This window comes from Molothrus ater, chromosome 3, assembly GCF_012460135.2.
Source record: "Molothrus ater isolate BHLD 08-10-18 breed brown headed cowbird chromosome 3, BPBGC_Mater_1.1, whole genome shotgun sequence".
NCBI lineage: Eukaryota > Metazoa > Chordata > Aves > Passeriformes > Icteridae > Molothrus > Molothrus ater.
In genome coordinates, this window is record NC_050480.2 from 51,311,370 (window position 1) to 51,338,418 (window position 27,049).

The window sequence follows — 27,049 nt, forward strand, 5'->3', positions numbered from 1 at the left end:
TTTAAGGTATAGTGACTTGTTGACCTCATTCCATGTAATGTCTCGGGAGAAGTTACACTGTCTTTGGTGAAATAGTTACAGACATGCATTCCAAATTGTATAATACTGATATAAGTAAAATCATACTCCAAAACTTGGCGTCTGGGAGGATAAATGAAAATAAGATGACATTTAGAGACGTATGGTATTTCCATTTGGAAACCTTTATGCTTTGGGAATATTTTGATATAAGAAAAATTCTGAAATACAAACAGAAGATGAATTAAAGATGGCAAATGCATCTTAAAATTGGGACACCAGATGACACTTTTTCCCTACCAAGGAGGTAAGGAAACCTGAACAGTACCTCCCTGTTGATACCATGTTAGCTTCATAGTCAATGTTATTGAGCTGTGTGGTCAACTGCTTACTTTTTCTTGCTCAGACTGGGGCTGCATCTGGCTTTCTGAATAGAAGGTAAAATAAGGTTGTGATCTACAGAGCACCTAGTTTCTCTTTGTACATTTTCAACACTGCAATCAATAGTTGCTACAGACCTGTCTGTATCTGCTCTTTAACATGCAAAGAATGTCAGCAACATAATGATAATTGTAGCAATAAAGTTGTTTAATACTAAAAAGTTCCAGGGAAGGCGATTCCGTTTTCATATAAAGACACTGCTAGGTGGACATTCAGGAGGTAAGAGGCAGGTTTTCCATACCAAAAATGTGAAGAATACATTCCTTGTGGGTTTTTTGCATTAAGGAAAAGAAGGTTCTGCTTTTATGAGGGTCTGTGAAAGCAGCTTCTTTCTGCATGCTTCTCATTCCAGTTCTGGCTACTTATCATTTATGACAACAAGCATAGTGGACCTTCTAAGCTATAAATTCCCCTTTTACTTTTCTATTTTCTGCATTCTGGAGTTCATGAAGCTCTTCTTGGAAATAGAATATTTGTACTTTTTAAATGTTCTCATCTTCTTCTTCTCAGCCGAACTGTTCTAGCTCTGTTCCCTGTGATATTATAGAATTGCTATGAGTAGGACTTTGTCATAGGAATTCTTCCCTTTACACTACTTATTGTGTAAACAGAAAGCAAGAATTCTAGGAAAAGAAAGTATGATTTATGCTTTAGACACCTAAAACTGCCTACAGGAAATTAATTTATCCCCATCTACATGAGAATGTCCTAACATAGTGTTAGATAAGTCAGCTAGAGCTTGCAAATGATTGTATTGTTTTTAGTCTCAACAAAAAATTCATATCTGTTATTCAGAAACACCATGTCCGTACATCTGTTATTCAGTTGCACACAATTTGGCTTTGGCTAAATAATGCTGTGATGCAATAAGTTGTAAAACAAATCAGGTCATCTTCAGTTAGGGAATTCAAAATAACAACAATCTTTAAAAAAAATACATGGATCTTACCTCCTTGTCTATGAAAAGTGAATAACTATATTTCATGTCACAAAAATACCAGGAAGATTAATAAATTATTCCTTTGATACATTCAAACACTGTAGCAGTGTCACGGAAAAACTGATGAGAATATTAATAATTCTGTATTCAGTGACTCAATTAAATCATGTGCAGTAAACAAAGCCTGGTGCTGAGCCCTGAACAAAGGGAGGGGAATGAGACCCTGAGCTGTTTCTCATATGCTGTTTCTCAAAGCATGAGCTTTCCCAAGCAATAAAAAATCTGAGAGACAGTCAGAAATAGTACAGTGTTTAATGAACAAATGATATATACCCTGCATTATTATCAGCATTAATTCTGACATTTCCTAAGTTTAGACTTCTTGGCTTTTAACCCCAGTCTTCTCTAACACATTTTTGGATGCATTCTAGCAAAAGTCTTCCTAAATGCTTTAGTCAGTGTAGTCCTACCAGGCTGCACAAAAACACTGAGACAATGACTGTCCTTAAGATGTTTTCTGTATAAATAGGTGCAGTTTTTTGAGAGTGCTTTACATTTTTAGGGGTTTTTTAATGAGAACAATGTTTCTTTTTTTTTTCCTCCTGCTAAGGCTTTCAAAGTGGCATACAGTTAAGGGCAGCCGAGTGTCTCCACCAAAACAGCTTTCTAAAGGATTGGCTTACAGTGGGGTTCTCAGCCAGAGGTCAGGGTGTTACAGCCACCCTGCCCTGATCATGTTGCTGAAAGGGAAATGAGTCTCCTCTAAATCCTAGATAGACAGGTCAGGCTCCTGGCAGTGGAAGAGAAGGTTCTGGTATAAAAAAGATTGTGATTTTCTGAGCTATAAACAATTGAATCTCACATGTTTTAGTGCAGACATTTGAATATTGCTGGAGAAATATTTTCTGTAGGATTCACGAATTCCAGCTAGCTTTTACAGACAGCCCTTACCCAAATATTTTGAGCACACAAACTGAGCAATCTTATTCTTGCTGATTGATTTTCAAATTGATATTGACTTTCCAATTCACATTCCCCTCACTGAGTACCTTCCATTCATCCATCTATCGTATTTCTAGCATGCTCATCACTGTAGCCTGTCAAGGCCTTACATAAATCATCTCAGGCATAATCATATGGCAGATACCTATGCAAATGATCATTCTGTTTGCCAGTCTCTATAATCTAGTAACTTTCAAAAGCACAAAGAACTGTAATCCCTTCCTTTCTCTTGGCACTTTGCTATACAATCTATTCATCTTGATCTATTTGCCTATTTTAACCTTCCTGTTTTCTTTACTGGGAATAAAAATCATACTTTAGCTGAGACAGAGCTGATGGGCATTATAAAAGTCATCAGGAAATCCAAAGCAAAACATCATGTGTTACAATACTGAAATGCAGAGCAATGCATAGAACAGTGCATCTTCCCTGAATTTATGTAAATCAGCTTAAATTATGTTTCTGAAAAAAAAATAAAACAACAGAAGAGCCTACACTACAGTTCCAGACATTCAGTTGATAATTTTTCCTGTAAGAATTAATTAAACTTGCAATTAAAAAAATGCCATGTTATTGCATTATTTGTGATAAATTGCTACAAATTCAATTTCAAGAAGAAAACGTAGAAGATACAAGAAAAACATGGATGATTTTGAATTATGGTGTATCTCTTACATTAGAATGACATTTAAAAATAGAATTATGTCTTTCCTCGTGTGAAAGAATTTTCCTGAGCATTTTTCTGAACTAAAAAGACTTAATAAATAAAAACATTCATTTGAAAAATTAAAAGAGCTAGATAAGGAAAACGTCTTTGTTCTCAATATGATAGGTAACCATGAATATTTGGTATTTTTCTGTTTCTTTCAACAAATAAGTGCTACAATTTAATACCAATATTTTTCTTACAATGTCCTTCCAATCCATTTTTTTTCCTTTGGAGAAAAAAAAAAGTGTTTCCCAATGATTCATTTTGTCCCTTTTTGACACAAAATTTTTGAAATTTTAAATTTCAATTATTATGTATTTTAAATTATTTTCCTAAGCCAGTAGGCACTCATGAGTATTTTCTACTAAAAGGAATTTAAAAAACATTTCAGAAAACTCAGTGCATTTTTTTGAAACAGGGACAAGGATCCACTTGTAAAGCAGAAAGTGTGTGTGTTTTAACTTTACCATTTAAAATTCCCTTATGTTCTCTTATCTTTATAAAAGGAGCACATCTTGTGATAATGTAATTGAAATTAAATTTAATAATCATCTAAGCTTGGGGGGAAAAAGGTAGTAAGAAAAAAAAGAAAGAAGAGAAAACACATCATATCAACATAATTATTTTTATTGTGAAATTTACTAACAAGAAGTAACCAAAATATCTACAGATGTCCTGAAATTTCTTATTCAGTCAGAACATGAAAACCAAAAAATTCCTTCATTTTTTAACTGTTTTTCAAGTCTGTAGTGAAAGGTGGTGAGTTTTTTTGCCATCAAATAACTTTTTTGTTACCCAATAGTAGAACACTTGAAGCAATATTAAAAATTTTCTTTTCCATCACAGACAGAAACACCTAGTCTGATATGTATTTTTTGCCTGGGTCCTAGTGATACAGTAAAAAGCCATTGTCTAATTAATTACCAACTGTTACAGCAACAAAATGATCACAGTTCCTCTCTTGCTTTGCCTTTCACAAAACTTTAAAAGTAGGCTGGGTCATTCTTCTGCCTCTCAGAGGGACTGGGGTGGGGGTGGAAAAGTGGCTTCCCGTGTAGAAGAGGAGGACTGGCACAGGATAGAGAGAGACTGCCCTAAGAAGGGTCAGTCTCTGGTCTCTGCCCTGGGAGCTATCCCTGGCTGCTTTAATCTGCCAATTGCCAGCACCAACAGGAGCCGATGGGAAGGGAAACCTGCCCTGTCTGGCATACCTGCTGGTTTTCTCGTCATTTATGTAACAGAAAAAACCCTGACTTGGCTTTTCATCCTGAAGTGGAAAAATTCCATCTTCCCTTATGTTTCTGATAAGCTTTAACCCAAAGAACTGGGTTAAACTCAGAAAGGAACTGTTGTTCCAGGAACTGAAGGATGAAAGTTTCAGACATTTTTTCTTAGAGCTGTTTCATCTAGGAAAGCTCAAACTTGCCTCCTGCTCAGCAACCTGATCTTCCCATTCCTGACTTTAGCTATTTAATTTCTCTTGTACTTTTTTAAAGGAGACATATAATTCTTCACAAGGGTCTTGGGTCCTATGTCAAGTTGGATACCTTTATCCTTGAGCAGACCACAGTTGTACAGACTAGCTATATCAAAAACCAGTGATGGATAAAGTGTTCTTATGACACTTTATTTATTTATTATTTATTTCTAGTAAACATATGTTTATAGAAATGTTTATTACTAATAATAATGTTTATTTATTTCTAATAAAATATTTTTCAACTACAGACAGTCCTACCTGACAACCCAGTGAGACTTCTCTGAGGATGTACTTAGGGCTCTGCAAGATAAGGACCCACACCTTCATTAAATGGGTGAAATCGTTCTCCTGATGACACAGGACATTTTTTGGATAATGTTTTGTTAGTTGCAAGTTCAGATATTTTTATTTCTGTCTTCATGCATTTTTAATATTTGTCACTTCATTCCAGTTGAAGGACACTTCTGCAATGATGTTGCTAAATTTATTAGGTAGGTGCATTTTTGATATGTGGTATTCTTGTGTAAAGTAAATTTATCTATATTCAATGTGAATTTCTGACATGCAGCATCAAAGATACTGACAGATGATTGATTAGATCTGACAGAGGAAAATGAAGTATACTTGACATAAAGCATCTATACTGCACAGTCAATACTTTGCTGTACAGCTTGGAAGATAATTTATCTATTTTCAACCTTCTTCATTTATTTCCCATTTACAATTATAAATAAACTTCAAATGTTTCTCTTTGTTTTGCTTCACCTTTCTCTGCTCCTACTGTTGCCGCCCTACCATGCTCTGTACTGATGTTTTTGAAATATATGTTCAGGAACACCAGAATTTACTAAGCCTGCCCAAAGTTTATTCCCTTACACAATGGGAAATGGAAAATACTTAGTTAAGCTCCAAAATACTCAACATTTCATGAAAAAAGAAAAAAAAGTCTAGCTGAAAAAAATTATACTGTTTACAAGTGTAATTCTGAAAATCCTGCTGAAAAGAGAAAAAATATTTGTATTGTACACATTGATAGATAAACATTAACTTTGTATCAGACACTGCCCAATATTACTCCTATGGAAATAAACTCCTCAAAACAATACATATGTTTAGAATTACATCCAATATTAATAGGCAATGAGTGTGTGGGCACTAGGAACTTAAAGTACATTGTATTTCTCTCTGAATTTCCTGAGTTTATTGCAGTAACAGTACCTCACAACTTGTTTTATGGGAAAGTTCTGTTGCAGAGCATTATTAAATCAATAAGTATATGGGCATGACACAATGTTCTGGTAAGTTTCAGGCTGATAAAATGTAAATTGACTACAAGCTATTTGCAGAAAAAGAGAAAACTTTTCTTAAGGACACAACTCTCATAGCCTAAAAAGCTATCACTAAGTTTATCTTTGGTATGGATGGCTGCATCTGTAATGGTTAACTAGCTTCAAAAAAGACCCTAAGGTCTAGATTTCTGTCTGTAAATATTTAGAACAGAGCCATTCCTGTTTTTACATCAAAATAAATAGTTTAATTTTTTTTTTTTTTTAATTGCAGAGAGAGTTCAAATGTAAGGCTTTTTCCCCTCTTCACTTTTTTTTTTTGTTTGTCTTTGTCTTTTGTTTTCTTTTTTAATACATATAATCTTTCATGAGACATTTCTTGGGCATGATACAGCAAGATTTAGATGCAGAACTGCCACTAAGCTAGTGGGAATTGCCAATTAAATCTAAGGCACAATATTGAGACTCTATGTATCTAAGCACAGATTCAAGTGTTTCCATATGGTGGAAAAACCTCCCTGAACCTGAATGATATTTAAATTTGTACAATATAGCACTAGGAAAATACAGATAAAACTTTGTTGCTTTATTTAGAACATCATTATTCCCAGCAGGATAACTGCCTGCTCTCTTGGGACCAGAGTTTAAGATCAAGTCTGAGCATTCAGCTTTCCTAGGTAAACAGAGCTCATGTATAATTGATGTTGATAGCATGAAATGAAGCACTCATTGTCTCTTTTTTTACTACCTGACTTCAGAATCACACTGACTGCAAATAATGAAAAACTCGAGCAACCAACTCCTCTAGATTGGTTAATTGCTTCAAAGGAGGATGTGAATGGAAAGTAAAGGCACTTCCAGTAGCATCAACAAACCTAATGCAGGTTGGCACCAACTGGAAATTGTAATTTGACAAAATGATGACTTTTTCACTGTAAAAGCAAAAATTCCTATGTATCCATCCAGAGAATTGGTCTCAAGAAATTCAACAGCGAGTTCAGTAGGTTCCCTCTGTAACAAAATTACTGAAATTTACAGTAGACTTGGATTTACAGTTGACTTTCATTTTTTGGTGAAAACCAAAAATGTTTACATTCTTGTTGGATAAATATCCCAGGACATCCGGTAAGGTAGCTGATAGCCCTAAAGAGAAGTAATTGTGAATTAATTCCTATTATTCGCATGTTTTTAAAATTGTCAAAAAGTTTCATTTGACAGTTTTAAAAAAGAATTCTGATTTTCCATTTTTTGAAACAATTTTAGCATGAAAACTGTGGTATAAACATTTATAAAACATGGTGGGAAATAAAATGTTTCAGAATTATTTAAATTCTGACCAAAAAAATCTTTTTTACTTCCCATTACACCTCAGTTAGAAAATGTTCCAATACCCTTCTCCTTTTGCTGGGTGAAAAGTTGTGTCCTTGCAATTCTATATTCAGTGACAGCCACCGAATATAAACTAAAAGCATTCTCAAAAAAATACTACGTTACCTTCAGATCAGCATTTCCAGTCCTTTGTTAATGGTAAAAGCATAAATATACATTATTAGCTGCAATCTAACTTAAGCATTATAGAATATGAAACTGTGCCAAGTCCAAAAGGACTATAAGGATGAAGATTTTTTGACATATCACAGAGAAAAATGAAACTGAGAAACCCTCTTCAGGTTTCCATGTAAAAATAATCATTAAATAGAAAATCATTAAGGAAGTTTCTTCTCCCAGCCATTCCTACTTGAATACTAAAAGAAAATTTTCTACTATATCTCTACATACTTCATGCATAGTGTACCAGTGTGGGAAGTAACTCTTACATCCTCTTGTACTACAGAGAATTCCTGTTAATTACACTCAGTTCAAGTGTTAATTGAAGTACTTTAGTGCTTCATTTGTACTCTAGAGTCTCTGACTACATCCATTTGAACTCCCTGTCTATTTGAGAGGAAGCATTGAAGTCTTCAATGAAAACTAGAAGTCTAGAGGTAAGACTAGAAACAAGTAGTAAAGAAAAAGAAAATAAAAATAAAACTGGGATAAAACTGGGGGGGGGGGGGGGGAAGGCAAAAGAAAGACTAAAAAAAAATTGGAAAAAAAGCAGTCTTGTCTCTTCAGTTTTTGAAAACTTTGGAATCTGTCAGTCGCTAGAAAGTTAAAGTTCAAACTCTGATCATGAAATATCAAAGCAGCAAAGTTACCACTCAAGATACCACAACAAAATTATTGTATTCTCAGACATAATGAATAATACTTTCAATTAGACTAAAAAGAATGGATGAAAAAAATGTACAATTTTTTGAGAAAACTTCTTCAAATTGCCTCTTCTTCCAGTTACACAAGTAGATTTAATAAATAATAAAAAAATTACCTGCACCTTTTATGTGCCTGTTCTGAGACTACCACAGCTGCAAACACACTGCTACTACTGAAGGATAGCAGTAAGAAATGTGAGCCAAGACTGTCCATATTTCCAGTGGTACCACTTATAATAAGAAGCACAAGATATTAAAAAATGCAACTATATCAGAAGTTCAGAAAATCAGTTTTATTTAAATGTAAATTAAAAAACTCTTCTTTCCTCCAATCTAACAGAATTGCATAGTCCACTGATTTTAATTAAGATGGGAAAACTGTTTTGATAAAAGAAGAAATGACCCCAACATGTGCCCAAAACTTCAAATGAAACTACATATGAAGTGAATAGAAGAGAAAAATTATAGCTAAAGTTAACTTTTCCTCTATGCTGTTTTTATACTTTTTTCTCTTTTTTCCTTTTTTCTTTCATTTTTTTTCCTTTTGGTATTTATGAACTGGAAAGCCCAAACTTTTCTAAATCTCCTTCTATGAGTATGATTATGGAAAGTATAAGTATACAAAACCATAGAAAGATTAATTGTAGATAAAGAATGATTTCTGACTCTTGAATAAACATTCCATTCAAAATCACACTTAGTACATACAAAGACAAAACCCCAAAGACACTCCTTATTGTAATCCAGCCATTTCTGTTTAAGATCTCTAAATAATCAAGAAGACTAAGAGCTACACATAAGAGTTGATAAGCAGCCTCAAAGTGCTCAGAATATAAGTAAACTTGGGTCAACATAGTTTTCCCAGGAATAGTTGAATACAGCCAAGGCTTCAACAGTCAGACTTCTTGATTACCAAGATGTTGATACATGCTTTGAATGCCAGGGCAATCTAGACTGTGAACATCTTTGCTGCTGTTCCTCAGATTTTTCAAATTCTCTGAGAAAGTTCTGCTTTAAACTTTATTGTGTTGTTTTTTGGAGTTTTTTTTCACTCAGAAAATCAGCCCATAAAAGAAAATAGTGGCCACAGAGGCAATGACATTTTGCCTATGCAGGTGATGACTCAAATAATACAAACATTTCCTTTTTTTTGTATACACTTCATGTCAACATATCTGTATGTTTTATTAGAAGAGTTAAATCCTAATTTTTAAGAATATATGATCAAACTATTTTTTAAACGAGTCAATCATTAGAAAGAGCCTTGGATGTGAAAGACACACATAGCTGTGTAATTTGGAATGACAGTGGATAATATTCTCTGCATATCACGAGGAGGAGAAACACAGATCTTACTTTCCTAATATATTTATAAGTAGAGAAATTTTAGAAGTCTGAATTATCAGGGATGAATTAAAATACAAAGGTCTGACTAAAAATAAACACACTGGTATAGATTTTACTTGAAAGTATTGTGGTATTACTTCCTGGAAATTGATTTAATGATCCATTTTCATAAGACCCAAAACAAGTATCAGATAACTACCTACTTTAGCAAATGACTACAAGTATCCAATATTTCACTAATGGTAGCTGCAGTATAATGCAACTAGTGTTGTATATAAATCTATTAAAATGCTAATTGCTTCATCAGGCTATTACTAGCACTAGTTGCTTCTGCCAATACAATATTAGCATCTCTATTTGAGTCTTTCTTAGAATTAGAGGGTCAATTATAATACCCTTAAGATCCATCAAAGGTAATTGAATGAGGTATATTTAATTGACATTTATTCTGAAGAACATAAATGTTTACTGGGATTCTTGTTTTTAGGAATCTGTTTTCTTTAGATTAAACTTTGCCCTTTTGGTCTCTATAGGTGTTTCCTTGGGAAAGCCTTTTGGAGAATAGGAATGTAATAGTCTTCTACAGTGCCTGCTGTCTCTCCAGGACTCAGTGATGTGTCTCTAAATCTCTCTAACACTTATTCTGTACAGTCACTGATGTATTTGTAGTTTTATACAGCAGCTGCTGACACATAACCAGTTATTTCACAATGAAACCTATAATAACTGTTTCTTTCCAAGTGAAATAGATACTGTGATTGCTGTGATACAAACATCTGAGAGAGGAAAAACTAGCCTGAGCACTACACTCATTCTTCTGTAGAAGTGTGTGTGCAAAAGCATGAATGTCTAAAGGCATGGTGGTTTCTCACATATTTTAATTTTTCTTTTTAAATCCTGATCAGTGTTACATTTACATCATTTCACAGTTCAGTCTTTTCTGGTCTAATACCAAATGACTTTTCTCTAAAAAGCAGGGTAAGTAGACAACAGCTCTATTCTTTAACCTCATCAAGAAAGTGTAATGTAAACACAAATGTTGGCTAAAAGCATATGCTAAACTTCAGTGAAGTAACTGCATTCTCCTGTTATTGCAACTCTTCTGCAGTTTATTATGCTCAGTGATTTTTTTATGTCTGAAATAGCTGCATAATTTGTACACACGCATCTTCAAACCAGAAGCATAACCTGTGGCTGCACATTTTGAATAGATGGATCTGTTACAGAACATAGGTTCATACAGCGTATTTTAAGCAAACAGGAACATACTGTGCCTGTTCTACCAAATAGGTACTCTTTTTGACTTTTAACTTTGCCCCAGATGCAAAGGTTTATATACATTTCTCTTTGAGAATGCAACCAAACTCACAATTTTAATGAAGAAACACATAAAACTGGGAAGCATAAATTACAGTGGAAGCTTTTAAGCTGGAAACACAACAAAAAGATTTTAAAGGCCTCAAATTTCTGTTACCAGATAGTAAGAAACATATAAATGATGATAACTAAGTGACTTCCCAACTCTGAACTTTGTGGATACAATAATGTGGTTTGCTACTGGACAACAAAACGTTATTGCCTTGCAGTATTTCTCAACTAGAAGTTCTGTGATAAGAAAAGTTCTGGTTCATGGGAAGTACTGAGGGTTGAAAAACATAAGCTATAGAAAACATTTGGGAACACAGCTATTTTCTCTGCATGAATGTCTCCTTTGCTTTTATGTTCTCCATCACTTACTCAATTCCTGTAATGCTGGCCAAGTTCAGAAGGGCTAAACATTACCCAAGTCTCAACATGTAGTTCTTCCTCATGCCTGCACAGCTCTACAAGGCTATTTACAAATGTCTGCAGCTTTTAATCCTTTTTCTCTAGTCCTGGTCATTTACATTCCTTGAGGATTTTTCAGTCCATTAAATATGACCTTTCAATGTTCTTTTGGAGTTTCATAATACAGTTAATGCATGACTTCGTCCTCAGGGACAAAGTGTACGGAAGCAGCCCATGTGCTACCCAAAACAATGTTTCTTTCCTCCTTTAACTGGAAAGATTTTAAACTGTGGCTCAATTACTAAAGGTACTATGACTGTTTCAAGAAGCTTTACAGTCACACAGGACTCAATACCCAAATCTGAGGCTTTATTCTCCTCAAACAGAGCATTTTCCTCTTAACAGTTGTTTATAGGTATATCATCATTTTGTTCTTCCACTACCATGGATAACCTTTCTTGTTCTAATATCAGTAAGGAACAATTAAAAATAATAAGACTAATTATAACAGTGAACATATCAATAAATATATGTTAAATACCAGGTTACATCTGTAGTATTTGAGTAACTGGAAGAATGCCTATGGCTTGGCACAGAGCTAACAGTAAGAGATGCAGAAAGAAGCACTGAAACTCACAGGGAAATTTTGTTTATACTTCACTGCCTGCTTGTCTGGTGTGGTTTTTGGAAATATGTGTTTAAGATAAAGGTTTCTACAAACCCTTTGTGTAAGGACTGTGTTGACTTATTCAGCCCTCTTATATGGATGACAATATTCCACAAAATGAAAATATAAGTCACCCATGACTGTAGTTGATTCTCAGTTTTTGAAATTTTTCACACAGTAGGGCAATTTTATGAAGTTTTCCATGTAGTATGGCAATCTTTCAGAATCTGACATCAAAGAAACCCTGATAAATTCAGAAGTTTCCCTAATTTGCAAGACAGAAGGTCAAAAGCAAGCAGTTTCTCCTAGAAAAGAACAAAAGTTAGTTGTTTCTATCTTCTGTGTCCAGTGTAATTTATCAGGTCAAAAAAACAGTCCTTGATTAAAGGCCCTGGACAATATCTGTGAAATGCAGCCTGTAGGCTAAGCAAGGGAACATCTGTCTCCCAGGGAAGTGGGGCAGGATGCTAACTGCAAAGTGCAATTTGTACTTGGTGTACCTTCAGCTGGGTGCATTGTGCCAGCAGCAAACTCCTGGGAGCTGGAGCAGTGCATAAGTCAACTGTCAAATTTTTTTTTCTCCTTTTTTAATCTCGCTGTCTCCTATTGTACTTCTATGCACAATAAGCATTCCTTAAGCTCTTGGCTCTGCCTGACAGCAGTGGCTGCATGGCTCACACATGGCTCATGGAGACTTTAGCTCCCGTTTCTGTTGACTCTTGCAGGCACTGAGAGTTTTGTATGTGACTAATCAAATCTAAAAGTAACTTTCTTTATATGAGGTTTTGTCAAAGATATTAATTCATTTCTGAGCTGCTGCAGAATGTTTTCCCAACTAGCTCAACTGGGAATATCTAGGAGAGCAAGTCTTTCTCATTTCCAGTAGCGTGATCATACTTACTCTGCAGAAAGGAGAAACGCTGACTCTGAGAGTGGTTGGATTGGCAGCAGTTGTCCAATAAGCACAGTTCAGCATTCCATTCTGTAATGCCAGGTCTGTAACTAGAACAGTTCATGCCAGAGAAATGTATTGACTAGGTCAGGACATTCTTTTTCTTTGCATGAAAAGAGCTACAAAAACCTTATTTCCAGTATGCAGAAAGCAACCTGATTTAATGGCTGTGCATGTCTACAGTATGCTGCTGCTGCTGCTGCTGAGAACAGAATGGAGAAGGTAGAACCGCGTGTCTGAAAGATGCCCTGATGTTTCAGTGGGTCCCAGTAGGCAGAGTATGATCTGCATGTGGTGCTCTATGAAGCTTGCAAATGTTTCTGAAACATCATGTTGGTGATGTGTCTGGTTTCTGAATGAACAAACAAGCAGAAATTCAATATGGATGTAGAGTCAAGTACTTATTAATAACCATAGTTATCTCAAATATGAAAGGGCAGCTGCAAATGTTGTTGTTAAGTAGTTGCCTGTTTTTATCCATTAAAGAAGCAAATCTCTTTCCTGTGCCATTTGTTACATGAGTCACATTGTGTCTGGTTAGATCAGCCTGTGTTGTATCAAAAATGCACACTGTGTGTGCTGACAAAGCCCAAAGCAATACAGTACAGGATACATTTCCAGCCTAATAAGTGGAAAGCTACAGCTGTGTCTTCTACCAACAATGACACGCATTGTATTTGCTTTCCAACATGCAGCTTTTCACTGTGGGCTAAATGTGCTGTAGGCAGAAGTTACCTGAGTAGAATGCAATAGGCCTTGAAAACGAGCATGCACACAAACCTGCAATATGGTCAGGAGAAATGACATATTCTCATTGTATTCAGTATTGGTGTAACTATTATAGGTGTTCAATATATTATTTTGTCACAGAGATCCTGATGTAGCCATTACATTATTGCAAGCTCTCTGATACAGGAAGACACAAGGTTTAAGAATTGGAATTCTCACATACTAGAAAACATTGTAAATCCTGCTCCAGAAATAATTCTTAGTTAATAGGATTTAACAGGGACATAGTTCAGTGAACTCCAGGCACAAAAGGTGGTTTATTACCACCTGTTTATACATATGTTCTCCCCCTACCTATCCCACAAATCTTTTTTTCCTTTTAATAATTTCAACATTCTCTGTACTTGTTACTTAAATGTTTTCCCTCTCATTTCTTCATGTGTCACCCAACCTCATAATAATCCATCTTTACAAAGAAAACTTTTTGGAAACAGAATTGAAAAGATCTTAGCAAGTCCTTTTTTTTCCTGGACTTGAGTAGGCAATAGTGGCACTATACTTCTTGCTTATCTATTAAATGTTTAGCTATTACTAAGGAAGAAAGTGAACTTAAAGCCCCACAATATAAGTTCCATCTAAGAGTAATCATCTTCCTGTATTGTCAAATAGTTCTTGTCTTACTACAACCATTCCAGTCATCTTCCAAACCATAGGTTTCTGAGGTCAGAAGCACTAAAAGACACTCACATATAGGCATAGCTTAATTAGAGCGTGAACCTAGGAAGAAGCTGCCAGATGCACTTCTGCAGAATCTGGTGAAAGACGAGGATAGTCCTAAATGATGGCAAAGCAAACTATGAAATGCAGCTCACATATGCCCATAAGAAAATACATGTAGATGCAATCAGCTGCTTTTTCACCTCTTTTGATCAATGGATTCTTATCATTGCTTTAGAAAGCAGCCCTTCAGATGGCTCTTCCCTAAGGAAATCCAATAATATATGTTGTTTAGGAAGACAACTTTTGTCCAGAATAATTTTGTGTGGTATAGATTTCCAAACTTTTCTAGTATATTTTCAGACAGTTTCTTAAACATTTGTTTTCTTCATCATCATGATATCGTCTACCTATAAAGGAGAAATTTCAGCAGATGAAAGAGTGAAACTTTGGCCATTCATATGAATTTGCAACCATTATGTTAATCAGCAAGTAAAGACAACATAATCCCTTGATCCATATTAAACAAGTGTTCTCAGTAAACACAGCCTTTTCGTCTCAGAAAATAGACACATTTCTGAAGCTTATAGTGTACAAATGTCCTTTCCTGGTCTTCATGAAAAGCAATATTTTTTAGTAAGCCCTTCTTATCTGCTATTAAAGCATTATTTAAAAAAAATATTTCAATTTAATTTTAAAAATAGGACAATTCTTGCAACATTTTGCATTTTGAAAATTTTGTCATAATATTCCAATTTCTGATAATTAATATGAATAAATTAAATGAGTCTCTGTAAGAGAGTTTCCTTTCAAAAGGGAAAAAATTCCGGTATGTATATTTATGACTATATTTGAACTTGCTTTGTGAAATTTCTTTACATGAATGCCTAATTCTTTCTGGATTATGCAAGCCAGTAGTTAGAAAAGAAATCAGATTTTAAGAGGCTGTAACACTTTTGCTAAGTTTCGTTAGAACACCTGCACTGCCTGTGTAGAAGAGTAGTCAATAAAATCAATGACATCTATCTTTAAAAAAAATAGAAAGGCAAAATGAATTCATGATGGCCTGGATAAAGGTCACGTGTTAGCAACGTTCAATATTTTAAAACCATAGAATAAGAGAAGAAAGTCAGTCTCAGAAGAAAACCCAAGATGTTTTTTCTTCTATACCATGGCTTGCTTTCTCTGCTTTTACTGACCTTGATGTTATTTTTTGTTATGTTACATGTAGTTTGCTGTGTTCAAGGAGGTTTCTGCACAGCATCAAGACTATGCAAGGTTTGTAGATGCCATTTTTCTGTCTCTGAAAGACAAATATGAACTTGCTTGTGATACTGAGGCTTATTTTTTTTTTTCAATAACTCTACTTTGCACTCAAAAACAGAGTCTATAAACCAAGTTAGTATGAGAAAGAAGAACTGAGAAGGAAAGAAGGCAATATGAGCCTGTTTAATTTTTGTCAAAATACTTGTTCTTTTGTACAAGAGGATTTTTTCACAAGTGGAATGTAGCGTGATCCAATAATCTGCCAGATTAATACAGCACATTTATTTTTATTTAAGTAGGAAAAGAGACAAACTTTGGATCAGTAGATACTGCAGGAACAACAAAATATTACCTTCTACCCACTAGAGCTTCCTGTGGGTGGTGCACAAACCAGTGTTTGGCAGCTGTTGCTTGTGAGAAGAGAGGGAGCACTACTGAATGGAGACAGGTAGAGTGGTCCCAAACTCCAGGTGTAACTTCATTTATTGTTTTGCTTGGATCAGCCATGCTTTGGAGGCATGACACCAATTTCTCACAGTGCAAGACAAATGCAATCTTTGTTGAAATAGCTCAGTGCACAGTGAAATCCAATTAATCTGTGCATTTGGGAAACTAGTAGAGAAGGAAATGTTAACCTAAAACACTACTTACACATACTGGCACAAGAAGAATGTTTCCAAAAATGTAAAATCTGAGGTCCGGCAGAGCAAAAACTAATTTTTAATTCTAAGGCAGCTGTCCCTGCCTAAATTAATTATAGCATCAAAGTTAGTCAACTATATCAAGGCATAAAGTATCTTGGTTTCAGTTGTAACATATGTTCTGCCAAGATATCACAGTATAAAATGTATAAACTTTTGTTTGTGATTACATTGCCTTAGTATAGTACAGTGTTTTCTTTTGGGCATTTTTCAAGAGGTAGTTAATATGAACAGTAGTCCATACTGGAATATATTAGGGATATGATTTAGTGGTGGACTTGGCAGTGCAAAGAGTTGAACTCCATGATCTTAGAGGTCGTTTCTTATCTAAGTGATTCTATGATCCAATATTGGGCAAAACTGCTAAGCTGTTGGGAATGAAGAGCCAACTGGTAGTTTTGAAATTAAAGTGCTCTCCAGCTCAATTTTTTTGCAGATAAGTATATGTGAATCACTTTTACTTGAAGTTATAGAATCACAAGATCACAGAATCATTCAAGCTGGAAGTGACCTCGAGGAATGTCTATTTCAATCTCCTACTCAAAACAGGGTCAGCTGCTCAGGTAGCTCAGGATTTCATCCAGTTAGATTTTGAACACCCCTGAGGGTGGGGAATACAAAATCTGTTCCTCTGCTTGACTCCTGTCATGGTGAAAAAAGGGTTTTCTGGCATTCAGTCAAGCCTGTTTTTTCAACTCCAGTCTGTTGTCTCTTACTCTCCAACCAAGCCCCACTGTAAAGGGCTCAACACTGCCTTCTTGCTGAACCTCCCTCCCAGATGCTGAGGGTTGCTGTAAGGTCCTTCTGAAACTGTCTCTGCCACAGTTCAGAGGCCACCTCTGGTGCCTCAGCCCCTCCTCCACAGCTGCATGCTCCACCCTTGACCATCTTGGTAAACCTTGCTTTACTAATGTCTTTCTTTTACCAGGGTACCTAAAACTGGACCAGTCTTCCAGATGCAGTTTAACTGTGCTAAGTAGAAAGGGATGTAATAGAAAACAAAAATTTGCCAGACTGTGGTTACAAGCACTGTGCCAAGGCTATCCCTATTTCTGACTGGTCAGCAGGCAGATAAGATTATTAAATTAATAACATTTTGGCTCACTTTCTAAAACTGATACTTTCACTCTTAAAACATCTACTTCCATAATTTTCCTGGACATTCAAGCACTTCACTTTTGCTTTGCTACAAGTACAGATTTTGAAAACAATTCTGTAAAAAATGACAAATTAAAAATTAAGCTTTACAATAATGCCATAACTGAGAGAGAAACAAAGCATCATTGTTATTATTCAGAGAGAACAGACCATGCTGAAGGTGTAGGGTGTTTCCCTGGTAATACAGATAATCAAGAATTGTTCTTTCTTTCTACAAGACCCACCCAATCCTTGGAAGCACATCTACAAATACTGTTTTAATAAACCTTTGTTCCTGAACAACTGTGCCATTATATAATATCTTCAGTTAAAAGAAAAAGTAACATGACCTAAAACATGAACACTCTCAAGTTTATATAAATGTATGATATTTATATAACAAGGAGTTAGACAAGCACTTGGTTTAGACCCTGATATTTTTGTGAAGTAGCCTCCTGCACTTAGGAGCAGAGGCACACACAGATATTACAGCTTTCTGGAAAACTTATACAATTCACAAAATTGCTGCAGATCTCTAAGTACTGTAAATATTCCTATCTAGTGATTAAATTTGATTCCAAAATGTTAGGACCTCCACTGCAGACAATAAATTAGGAAATGAGAAAGTAAAATTCTCTGACTTGTGGGTATGTAACCATTTTTGGTGGGGAGTGTCTAGTTATTGAATGGAGGACAAAAGTTCTTATACGTACTCTTTTCAGTGCTGAAAAGGGCTCTAACAATTCACCAGTTTTAGCAGTTTTCTTTCACACTTGGCCTTAAAACTACTGATGGTATTTTTGCAACTTCAAAATTTGATTTAAAATTTAATTTATGATTAAGGAAATTAAATTATTTTGGTGCTCATATTCCACTTTTGCACTTAAAAATTCATCTCATCATTTGATACAATCTAAATAATATTCTATAGAGATTCAGCTTCTGAGTTTGTAGTAAGACATGCTTATATTTAAAATTAGCTATATTTAAAAACAGTAGAGCATATCATACCCAGACACCTTGACAGATAAAAGGGTTAATTTGGTCAGCTTCAAAATATATGTGTGCTTGTGTTTTTCAGGCAGTTTTTTCACACCACAACTTAATAAGAATTTAATTTCTTATTAAACATATGAAACATGACAAATAAAACATCAATGAGCAATAACAACAAATGGTGACAAATTAAAAACGACAGCCTCCTCCAGAAGCTTCCTCCAAACTGATTTCCCAAGAAAATCTGTATCTAACTACTCTTTGAACACTCCTTGTTTATGGAGTGTTCATGATATGTTGTACTTATGATCGGAAACAACTGCCTCCAGGAGATATCAAATAACAGAATGTAAGTTTTTCATTGTCCTTAGTCTTCTAAAGTGATTCTCATTCTCCACACATGGCAACACACACACACCTTACTTGGGATGTTGCCAAAGATTAAGGTGACATCTTGATAATGAAGGTGATTATTGGCCTACCAGTTTGGGCCACACATGTGAGTAGAACAGCAGGAGAGGGGCCACAGCTAGAGGCTCCTTTTTATAGCTACAGATAAAGATCTTATACAGATAAAGGATTGAGATTGCAGAAGTACTCGTCCCTTAGTCAAACTTCTGATTCCAATGTCTGCAATCTACTTACAGTCTCTCTATAAAACGACAGTGACCCTCTGAGTGTGCATCATGCAGAGAGTAACATAGATGTCATTGACTGCTTGTGCACAAGAAAAGTAAAAATGCTGGAGAACCCCAGGACTGCCTCACCAGTCCAAGCAATAGAACAGCCCAAGATAGTTTTGGCCTGTGTGAACTACCACTCACCTAAACTCCTCCTGGGCATGTTTGGGAGTGAGCATGGGCCAGCAACTGTTCCCAGCAGGCAAGACTTGGGGGCTGCAAGAGTTTTCAATGGTTTGGGCATGGGCTGTTCCCTGACAGCAGGTCCCTGTGGATGAGATAGTGGTCCTGGGAACATTTGATGGATTAGTACGTTTCACTTCTACTGCTCTGCCTATGCAGTAGTTACAGGTCAGCATGCCCTGCTCCAAACTTGGGGAGCACAGCTCAGCACATATGGCCTGCCTTTCACAAAAGCTTTGTAATGTGAGCTCAGCCCTGCCATGATACAGCCATGGCTTTGGGTTGTTTCCTAGAATGTTCAGGATATGTCCAGGACTGTTTTTGTCATGCCATGTGTAAAGCTTATTATCAGATCACTTCCCAGGCAGCAGAATCTCCTGTAAAATACTTAGGTATGTTTGATAATTATCAAAATTAAAATCAGAGATATGCTTTGCTTATGCCATGTCTGATGGCTTTTCCTAAACTCTGACCCTTTAGGAGCTATTAGTTTCTCTACAGAAACATATGCTTTGAATTTGTGCTAGTGTGTGTTCAAGTGATTTACTGTAGACTGATTAGATAATTTAATTGACACAATTAGCAGCAATATTTGTGGAAACAGCACATAATGCCTCACTTCTTGTGTCCTTGTTTTTGTCATGCCAATTATCCTCTGCTTTTCTAATCAAATGATTTTATAGGAGACTCCGAATGAGATACAGAGATACATGAGACTTTTTCTTTATCATTAAAGATGAAAATTCAACTCCTTGCTTTTCAAGGAGGTATTTTGAGACTAATCACTCTTTATTATGCAAATCATTTATTACACCATCCTGGCACATAGAACCACTTGTGAGCCTTTTTGGTTTAAAAGAAAATACCTAGTGTTTATCAGAAAGGGAGGTGCTGACAGTACTGAATAGAGAGAACAATAGTGCAGCAGGTACTCTGAAAGATTCCCCATTGGGCTATGCTGATAGAGTTGAAGTTTGACCCGCAGTGCCCTCTGCTATTTTATTGTCCCTGGATGCCAATTAAGTTCATCACTAAAACTGCAGCAACCTGTTCACCACAGTTTGATATCTCTGCTGGACAAACCATCTCATTCCTATGCAGTAGTTAATGAATGAGTGGACCAATATTCACCTGTTCAGCACACAAAAATAATTGATTTTGAAATCAAGTAGCTGTATCTTTTATCAGCAAAGTCCATTTTTTCTATAAATGGAAACTAATACATCTGCTTAAACTGATGTGACAGCCAGAACATGATGCTATCCCGAAATATTTGTGCACTGAATAGGTTTCTTAGGATAGAAATAGACATCTTGAGGTAGGAGCAGCCCAACTTTGTGGATAAGCTGGTGCTTGTTGCTGTTGTACGTGGTTTTCAGAGTTCTCCTCTGCAATAAACCTACACATCTGGCAATGACACTGGGAGTGGTGAGTATACACACAGCTGGTCATGTGATAATTCAAGCATTTATGGATTTGGAAAATACAATGAGAGGGAAGATGTTGTGTATCTACTCATGATTTTTCTGTAATGCACATGTGTACACCAGATCATGAGGTAAGGGTATGACAAATTGCTGGGGAGAAGTTACAGCATGAGACATTGACATGGCCCCATCCCAGACTCTGTGTCTAGCACTGCCTGAAAGATTAGGCATCTCTGTTTTGAGTTGATTCTCATAAGGAAGCAGAACAGTGAATATACAATACGCAAATTCTTCCCTTACCACAAAGATTTTATTCTTATGGGAAAATAGTTGAGATGATGAAACTAAACATATCTTATTTTGTGCTAGTGATTTTGTAACACAGCACTAACTCATAGTGTGCACCACATAACACAACTGTAAAATAGCAATTAGAAATTCTATAACACCCTTCAAGTAAAAGAACTAAAATAATTTAGTTTTGTTTAAAAGTAACCAAATTTCTTTTATGTCCATGAGTCTTCTTTTCAACATCTGGACCTCAATTAAGAAGAAAAAAATAATGTGTTTATAAGTCTGCAGAGTTTTCTCTATGTTTTTTTTTTTTCTGTGCTGCTGCAGTACTTTTCAGTTGTAGCAGCTATTTTATGAACTCATGAGCTAAGCAGTTCCAAACTGGAATTGTACCAACCACTCCTACTATTCAACAAAATGTTTTCAAGAGCAGTTAAAAATACCAAGGAAAAAAAATACCCAACCCTCATGCTACATCAGATTCCAGCTTAGTAGTAACAGAAATAATCCTGTTGGGATCTAAGTTGTCAAATAATAGGTTTAGGATTCTACATCCACAGTCAGCTCTTGTTTACACTGAGAATTTCTAAGAAAGAAATTCTGATGGCTCTCCTGTCCTGGTATTGTCATTTGTGAGGGAGAACAGGTTGGCAAGAGTCCACTATCCACATCTATTGTTACCACAGTTTTTCTCCTTTCTATGCATCTTGATCTGATAAAAACCAGATTTGTTAGAAGGGCTCTAGTCCTCAACATAGTTAATTTTCAAGCAAGTGTAGATGTTGAATCAACTAGTCCAAGCAGTTAACTAACTTTTTGTGATTTCCATATCAAACACAAGGATGACAATTTTTAGATGAAGTCTCCAGGTGTTGCTGGAGATTGAAGACTGTAATGACACTGGTGAAAGTGATCTTTCCCATACCTGACCAAATCTTTTGGCAATAAAGTTTTTTGCTGTGATGCTACTATTTGTTTGATGGTGAAACACACAAAAATGAAATCAATTTGGTAGCCTCTCAGAGAAAGCCTGTAGGTTTGCACTGGTCTTTAGTTTGATTTCCTGAGACAGGCACTTACAGTTCATACCTAAGAAGTGTGTAGTAAGAAGTACATGAGAAATAAAGATGGTAGGAATTACTATTTTAAGACTCTTTTAACACTTCCAAAGCTGTCTCCACCTGAGGGTTTGAATTATGTGTCTAATATTAACACACCCTTTCAGGCCCACAGCATTTTTGTGCTATGATAACTAAGATTCCCACCACAGAATATCCACCCACATCTCAGAGAGAATGGTGTTATAGATACCAGAACTATATTGTATCTTTCCCTCTTGTCTGAATCTTATTCGAAACTCTGAAATTCAAAGCAGCATTTATATGCTAATGTAGTTGGTGGCCTACTTAAATTCATTAACTGTAATAAACAACAAATTTATAGCCCAAGGTCCAATAGAGGACTTCAGCATCTCTAAAGAGAAAGTCAGCAACATCTTTCAGGCACTGCTATCCAATTTGGTATCCATGAGGATTTCAGCAGTATACAGTACAATTTGATCTCTCCCAAAATTACCAGGTATCACTGAAAAACACTGAGCAAGGAAATCTCAGCTCCTGTGCTCCCTTTGAACAAAGGAAACCTGAGTCCATGAAATGTTTGCTTTCGTGTACCCTTGGAAGAGCAGAGTTCACTGCATTGCTTTTAGAAGCCAGATGATTTATAAGACTTGTGCCCACCATTTAGAGAGAAGTTTAGTTGTCAGAGAATTCACCTGGAAACTCAAAGACCTGCTCAGGCTAGGGTAATAAAAGGTGGAAAGGGGCTGAGGTTTTCCTCACCAAAGTGCCCTAAGCTGTAGGCTGATCCCAGCTAGTTCTGTGTAGAAAGCGGATTAAAAGCAAAACTCTGTAAAAAAGTAGGTATCTCACCCACTTAAAGGTGGGATTTAGAACTCCTCTTTTCTAAGGGAATCTTCAGTTAAGATAGGAATGTCCAACCTACTTAGCTGTACATTAAAATAGAATCTTCATTTGGTCAAAAGCCGCATGGTAACTTGGAGAGCCAAGGAAGCCACTGCAGGGATGGCTGTGTACAGAAGGTGACAAGTACTCTTCAGGGGAGACACTGTCCCACTGCAGATCAGACCTGGTTCTTGCAGTCCCCGTTGGCCAGAACTGAGATATACCAAATATCCTCATCCACACTTAATCTAATTGTCCTCTCACTTTGGATGAGAATAAAATTGTCCTCTCACTTTGGATCTTTGAGATATTATATTAACTGGCCACAGGCACAATCCCATACTGTGTTTAAAAACTGAAGTTAAAAAAAGTGCATTGTTAAAACCAGAGCCTGTCAAAGTAAGTTGTCCACACTTAAATAAATTGAACAAATTGCGACTTTCTGCAGCATTCTACCTATCTTAAATTCCCACTGGGTTTTAAGCAAGAGTTGTTTACCTAAGCCCCCAAGCCAAAGCAGTACAAGTAAGCACCTGGAGAATGAAATAGAGGAGTGATCTGAGCTTTCAGGGTTCTTGTTCTTAGGATACATTTGCACTATCATGTTTAAGCATCACCATTTTAGGTCTAGGCAGAATTTCAGATTCAGCCTAAATCGTGTTTTAGCACATATAATGTTGTTTGTTTTCTTGATATTATTATGCTCTTCCTTTCAGCTAGGTCATCCTCTGTTTTAAGTCTATTATTCTCCCGGAACGTTTAGGGGTAGAAAGCCAAGAGAGGAAGATGATAATTTCTGTCCTCTGTCTTCCTCTTCTTGAAAACTCTTTCTCTGTAATGTCTTTTGGGAAGTCAGATGTTGCACTGAGGGCAAAATCTGATCTTAGTCAAATCAAAGGGAGGTTTGCATTGACTTCTCTGGAAATAGTATTGAGTCCTTAACATGATTTAACCCACAAAGAACAGCTTTCTGAATCTGATTAAACACACTCTGTAATAATTGTTCTGACAACTTTTCCCTTCCTTTCCATGAGCTGATACTGTGCTCTGGGGTACTGTGGCTCCCAGTTAGATGGAGATTAAGTGATGCAGGAGATGTTATCTCATCTTTGACCTTCAGTACCACCACCTCCAGAGTGAGATACATTACTCTGATCTCTGGAAGGGAAAATCAGTCATATTTTGCTGACTAAAACTGTCTTTTTCTTAGCAAAATTACAGAAATACCTCAAGGAAAAAAGAGTAGGTTATTGCTTTGCACCAGAGTTGGCAAAACTGCACATTTTGCCTGTTTGGATTTGAGATTTAACACACATCTCTGCACAGCTCTCCCCCTCCTCAGTGTTCTTCTGAACAGAATATCAATGTCACCAGAGAGGAGTCATCTTTCCCTTTTTTTTTATTTCTTCTTTTCTGCTGTTACTCCTCACCGCGTTTAAATTTCATTTACTTTGGCAAGACGGCTTTTTTTATTTTTTTTTCCTTTAAAACTTTTAATCCACCTTGTAACACCACCCAAAAAGAAGCGAAATTAAGCTGCAGTGTGTACTAGGAGAGAAAACCTACTTTATTTATCACCCAGTCCTACTTCACCATGCACTGACCTAATTACAGCCCACACCACGCGGGGTAGGAGGAGCAGCAGAAGGAGCGCTTCTGCCACCTAGTGATTCCTGTCCTCCCGCAGTCCCCGGCACAATCCCTTTGTGGGATTGGCATTTTCCTGTCCCTAGCACTCGACAGCAAATGACCTTCCCCAGCCTGCCTGCCTGGATGCCGGGCTTATCTGCATACCGCTCTCTTCTCCTCTTTTACTGCTCCAAAACAGCGTTCACGGATGAATTCTGACCTACAGCTGGCAACACTCAGGAGGGCAGGTGGGGGTTTAAAAAATCACTTGGAATGATGTAAAGCACAGCAGAACATCCCAGAATATTCAAACAGTGTTAATACATGTCTGAAGACAGAAAATATTTTGTATGCACAGACGTAGGCTGGGGTTTTCAAAGGGAGCACAGAGAGCTGGGTGCCACTGTGACTGTCACAAACTGGATGCACAAATGATTTGAGTCTTAAGCGCTTGTACAAGATTTTGCTTCTCCCTCTTCTGCAATTATATTTTTAGTAATCTTAATCCTGTAAAATGACAGGTGATCATGCACCAATTAGCCCATTTACTTCTGATAACCTTTTCAGCATGACAATCTTGGACTGAAAATGGAAAACAAATATTTTCCTATTCCTGGAGATATAAAAATACTACAGAGCAGAACAAAATTTGACTGTTGGAAAAATAAGGTATTTTTTCCATTACTTTTCTTTCAAAGCATGTCAATATTTTTGTTTAGAACTGCTCTGAAGGTCATTTTTCATAATTGGGATGTTGGTGTGAAAGTAAATGTATACTTGTGTTGTATTGACACAACTTGCTATGCAAGTGAGAGTATGTGAGTTCTTAAGGATTCCTGTAAGCAAATTTGAACATTTTTCCCCAAAATGTGCAGCTCAAGGGAAACATTAGATATTATTTTAAGCTCTGTTTATATAAAAATCTTTCATCTTTTTTTCAATTTTTCTACTGAACGGGTCCAATACAACAAATTTTATACTGGTTTTGACTTTACTTTTATTTTCATGTAAATTCTAGTGAATGAAAATTAAGGTTTCAGGATGCAGTATTAAACAATCAAAACAATACTCTGACAATTGCCTTCCCATTTTCCAGCCATTTCCACTCTGTTATTTTTTGGCACCCAAGACAGTATGTCCAGGGGTCTTTTAAAAAATGTGAAATGTATTCTGCAAATTTGCCTCCTTGTTAGGAGTATTATCTCTATCTTTCACAAAGATTGCATAGTGAGCCACTGATATTAAACAGGGGATTAATAACATTCACTCTGCTCTCATAAATGCTCAAGTCATCCAGAAGGGTGCCTGGTTTGAATGTGACATGGTTTCCTTCCAGACCATATTCTCCTGCTGCCTCCCCAGAGCAGCCAGGGTGCTGAGGCAAGGAGGGAAAGAAGGTCCTTGCCACAGAGCCAAAGGGCTCATGTCCCCACAGGCACAGACACACTTTTTGCCTGTCTTCTCTGTATCCATCTCCACCTTGGGATCTGCTTTGCAGAAATGCTGAGCACTCTTGTTTGTAACTAAAGCTGTGCTTCACGTTTAAATAGACTCCTCTGTCATACCTTAAGATGCAAATAATCACATTTTAAACATCTCAGATTAGCCACGCCACATTCAAGCACTCCTTTCACGCTTACCTCTCTTTCCTCAGTTCTCTGTGCATAAAAAAGAGGCAATGCTCTCAACAGAGATGTTGTGATGATAAAGGAATTGTTTATGAAGCACTCAAATATATCAGTGGTAAGCACTTTAGAAAAAATGACATGAGGAACAGGTCAAAATTGTGTGCAGTAGATAACTTGCAGGAGTATCCACTAAACAGGAACTGAAAGATGTTGAAAAATGTTGGCTATGGGAACATTATGCATCCTGTACTTTGACTGGAATGGGAATACTATAGAAATACATAATGTAAATAATAACATCTGTACACTATATAGTATTCACACCATAGGAAACCTACCCAAAATTATTAAAACAGAAGAAATTGTTTCACTTCTGTCCCACATAGTTAAAGAACTTACTGAGGTTCTAGGACCTTAAACATGTTTCAGGTTGTCTCCTATGTTGCTTGTCGTACCATAAATACTGTTGTGATCTTACAGGTCCAATTGAATCAGAAACTTCTTGCTCTTTCTCTAGAAATCAATGGATAGAGATTTTTTGATAATGCAATCTAAAAATCTTCCTCTGATACATTTTTTAGTGCCTTAGAATGTATAATTTTGACCCTGTTTTTTTCCTGGAATCTTAGTTCTTTTTAGAACACATTTTTGATATCTGATTTGGGTTATTATGATATGACAGGGTTAGGCACCATCTGATCTGTCTATGATGCCAGACATTTTATAAATATATCAGAAAATAAATAAAACCTCTCCTTTCACCCATAGAAGTTAGATCAAGAATATTTCCACTTGTTGGGTTCTGAATGTTCTGCATTAAGGAAAGGTAACATGGTA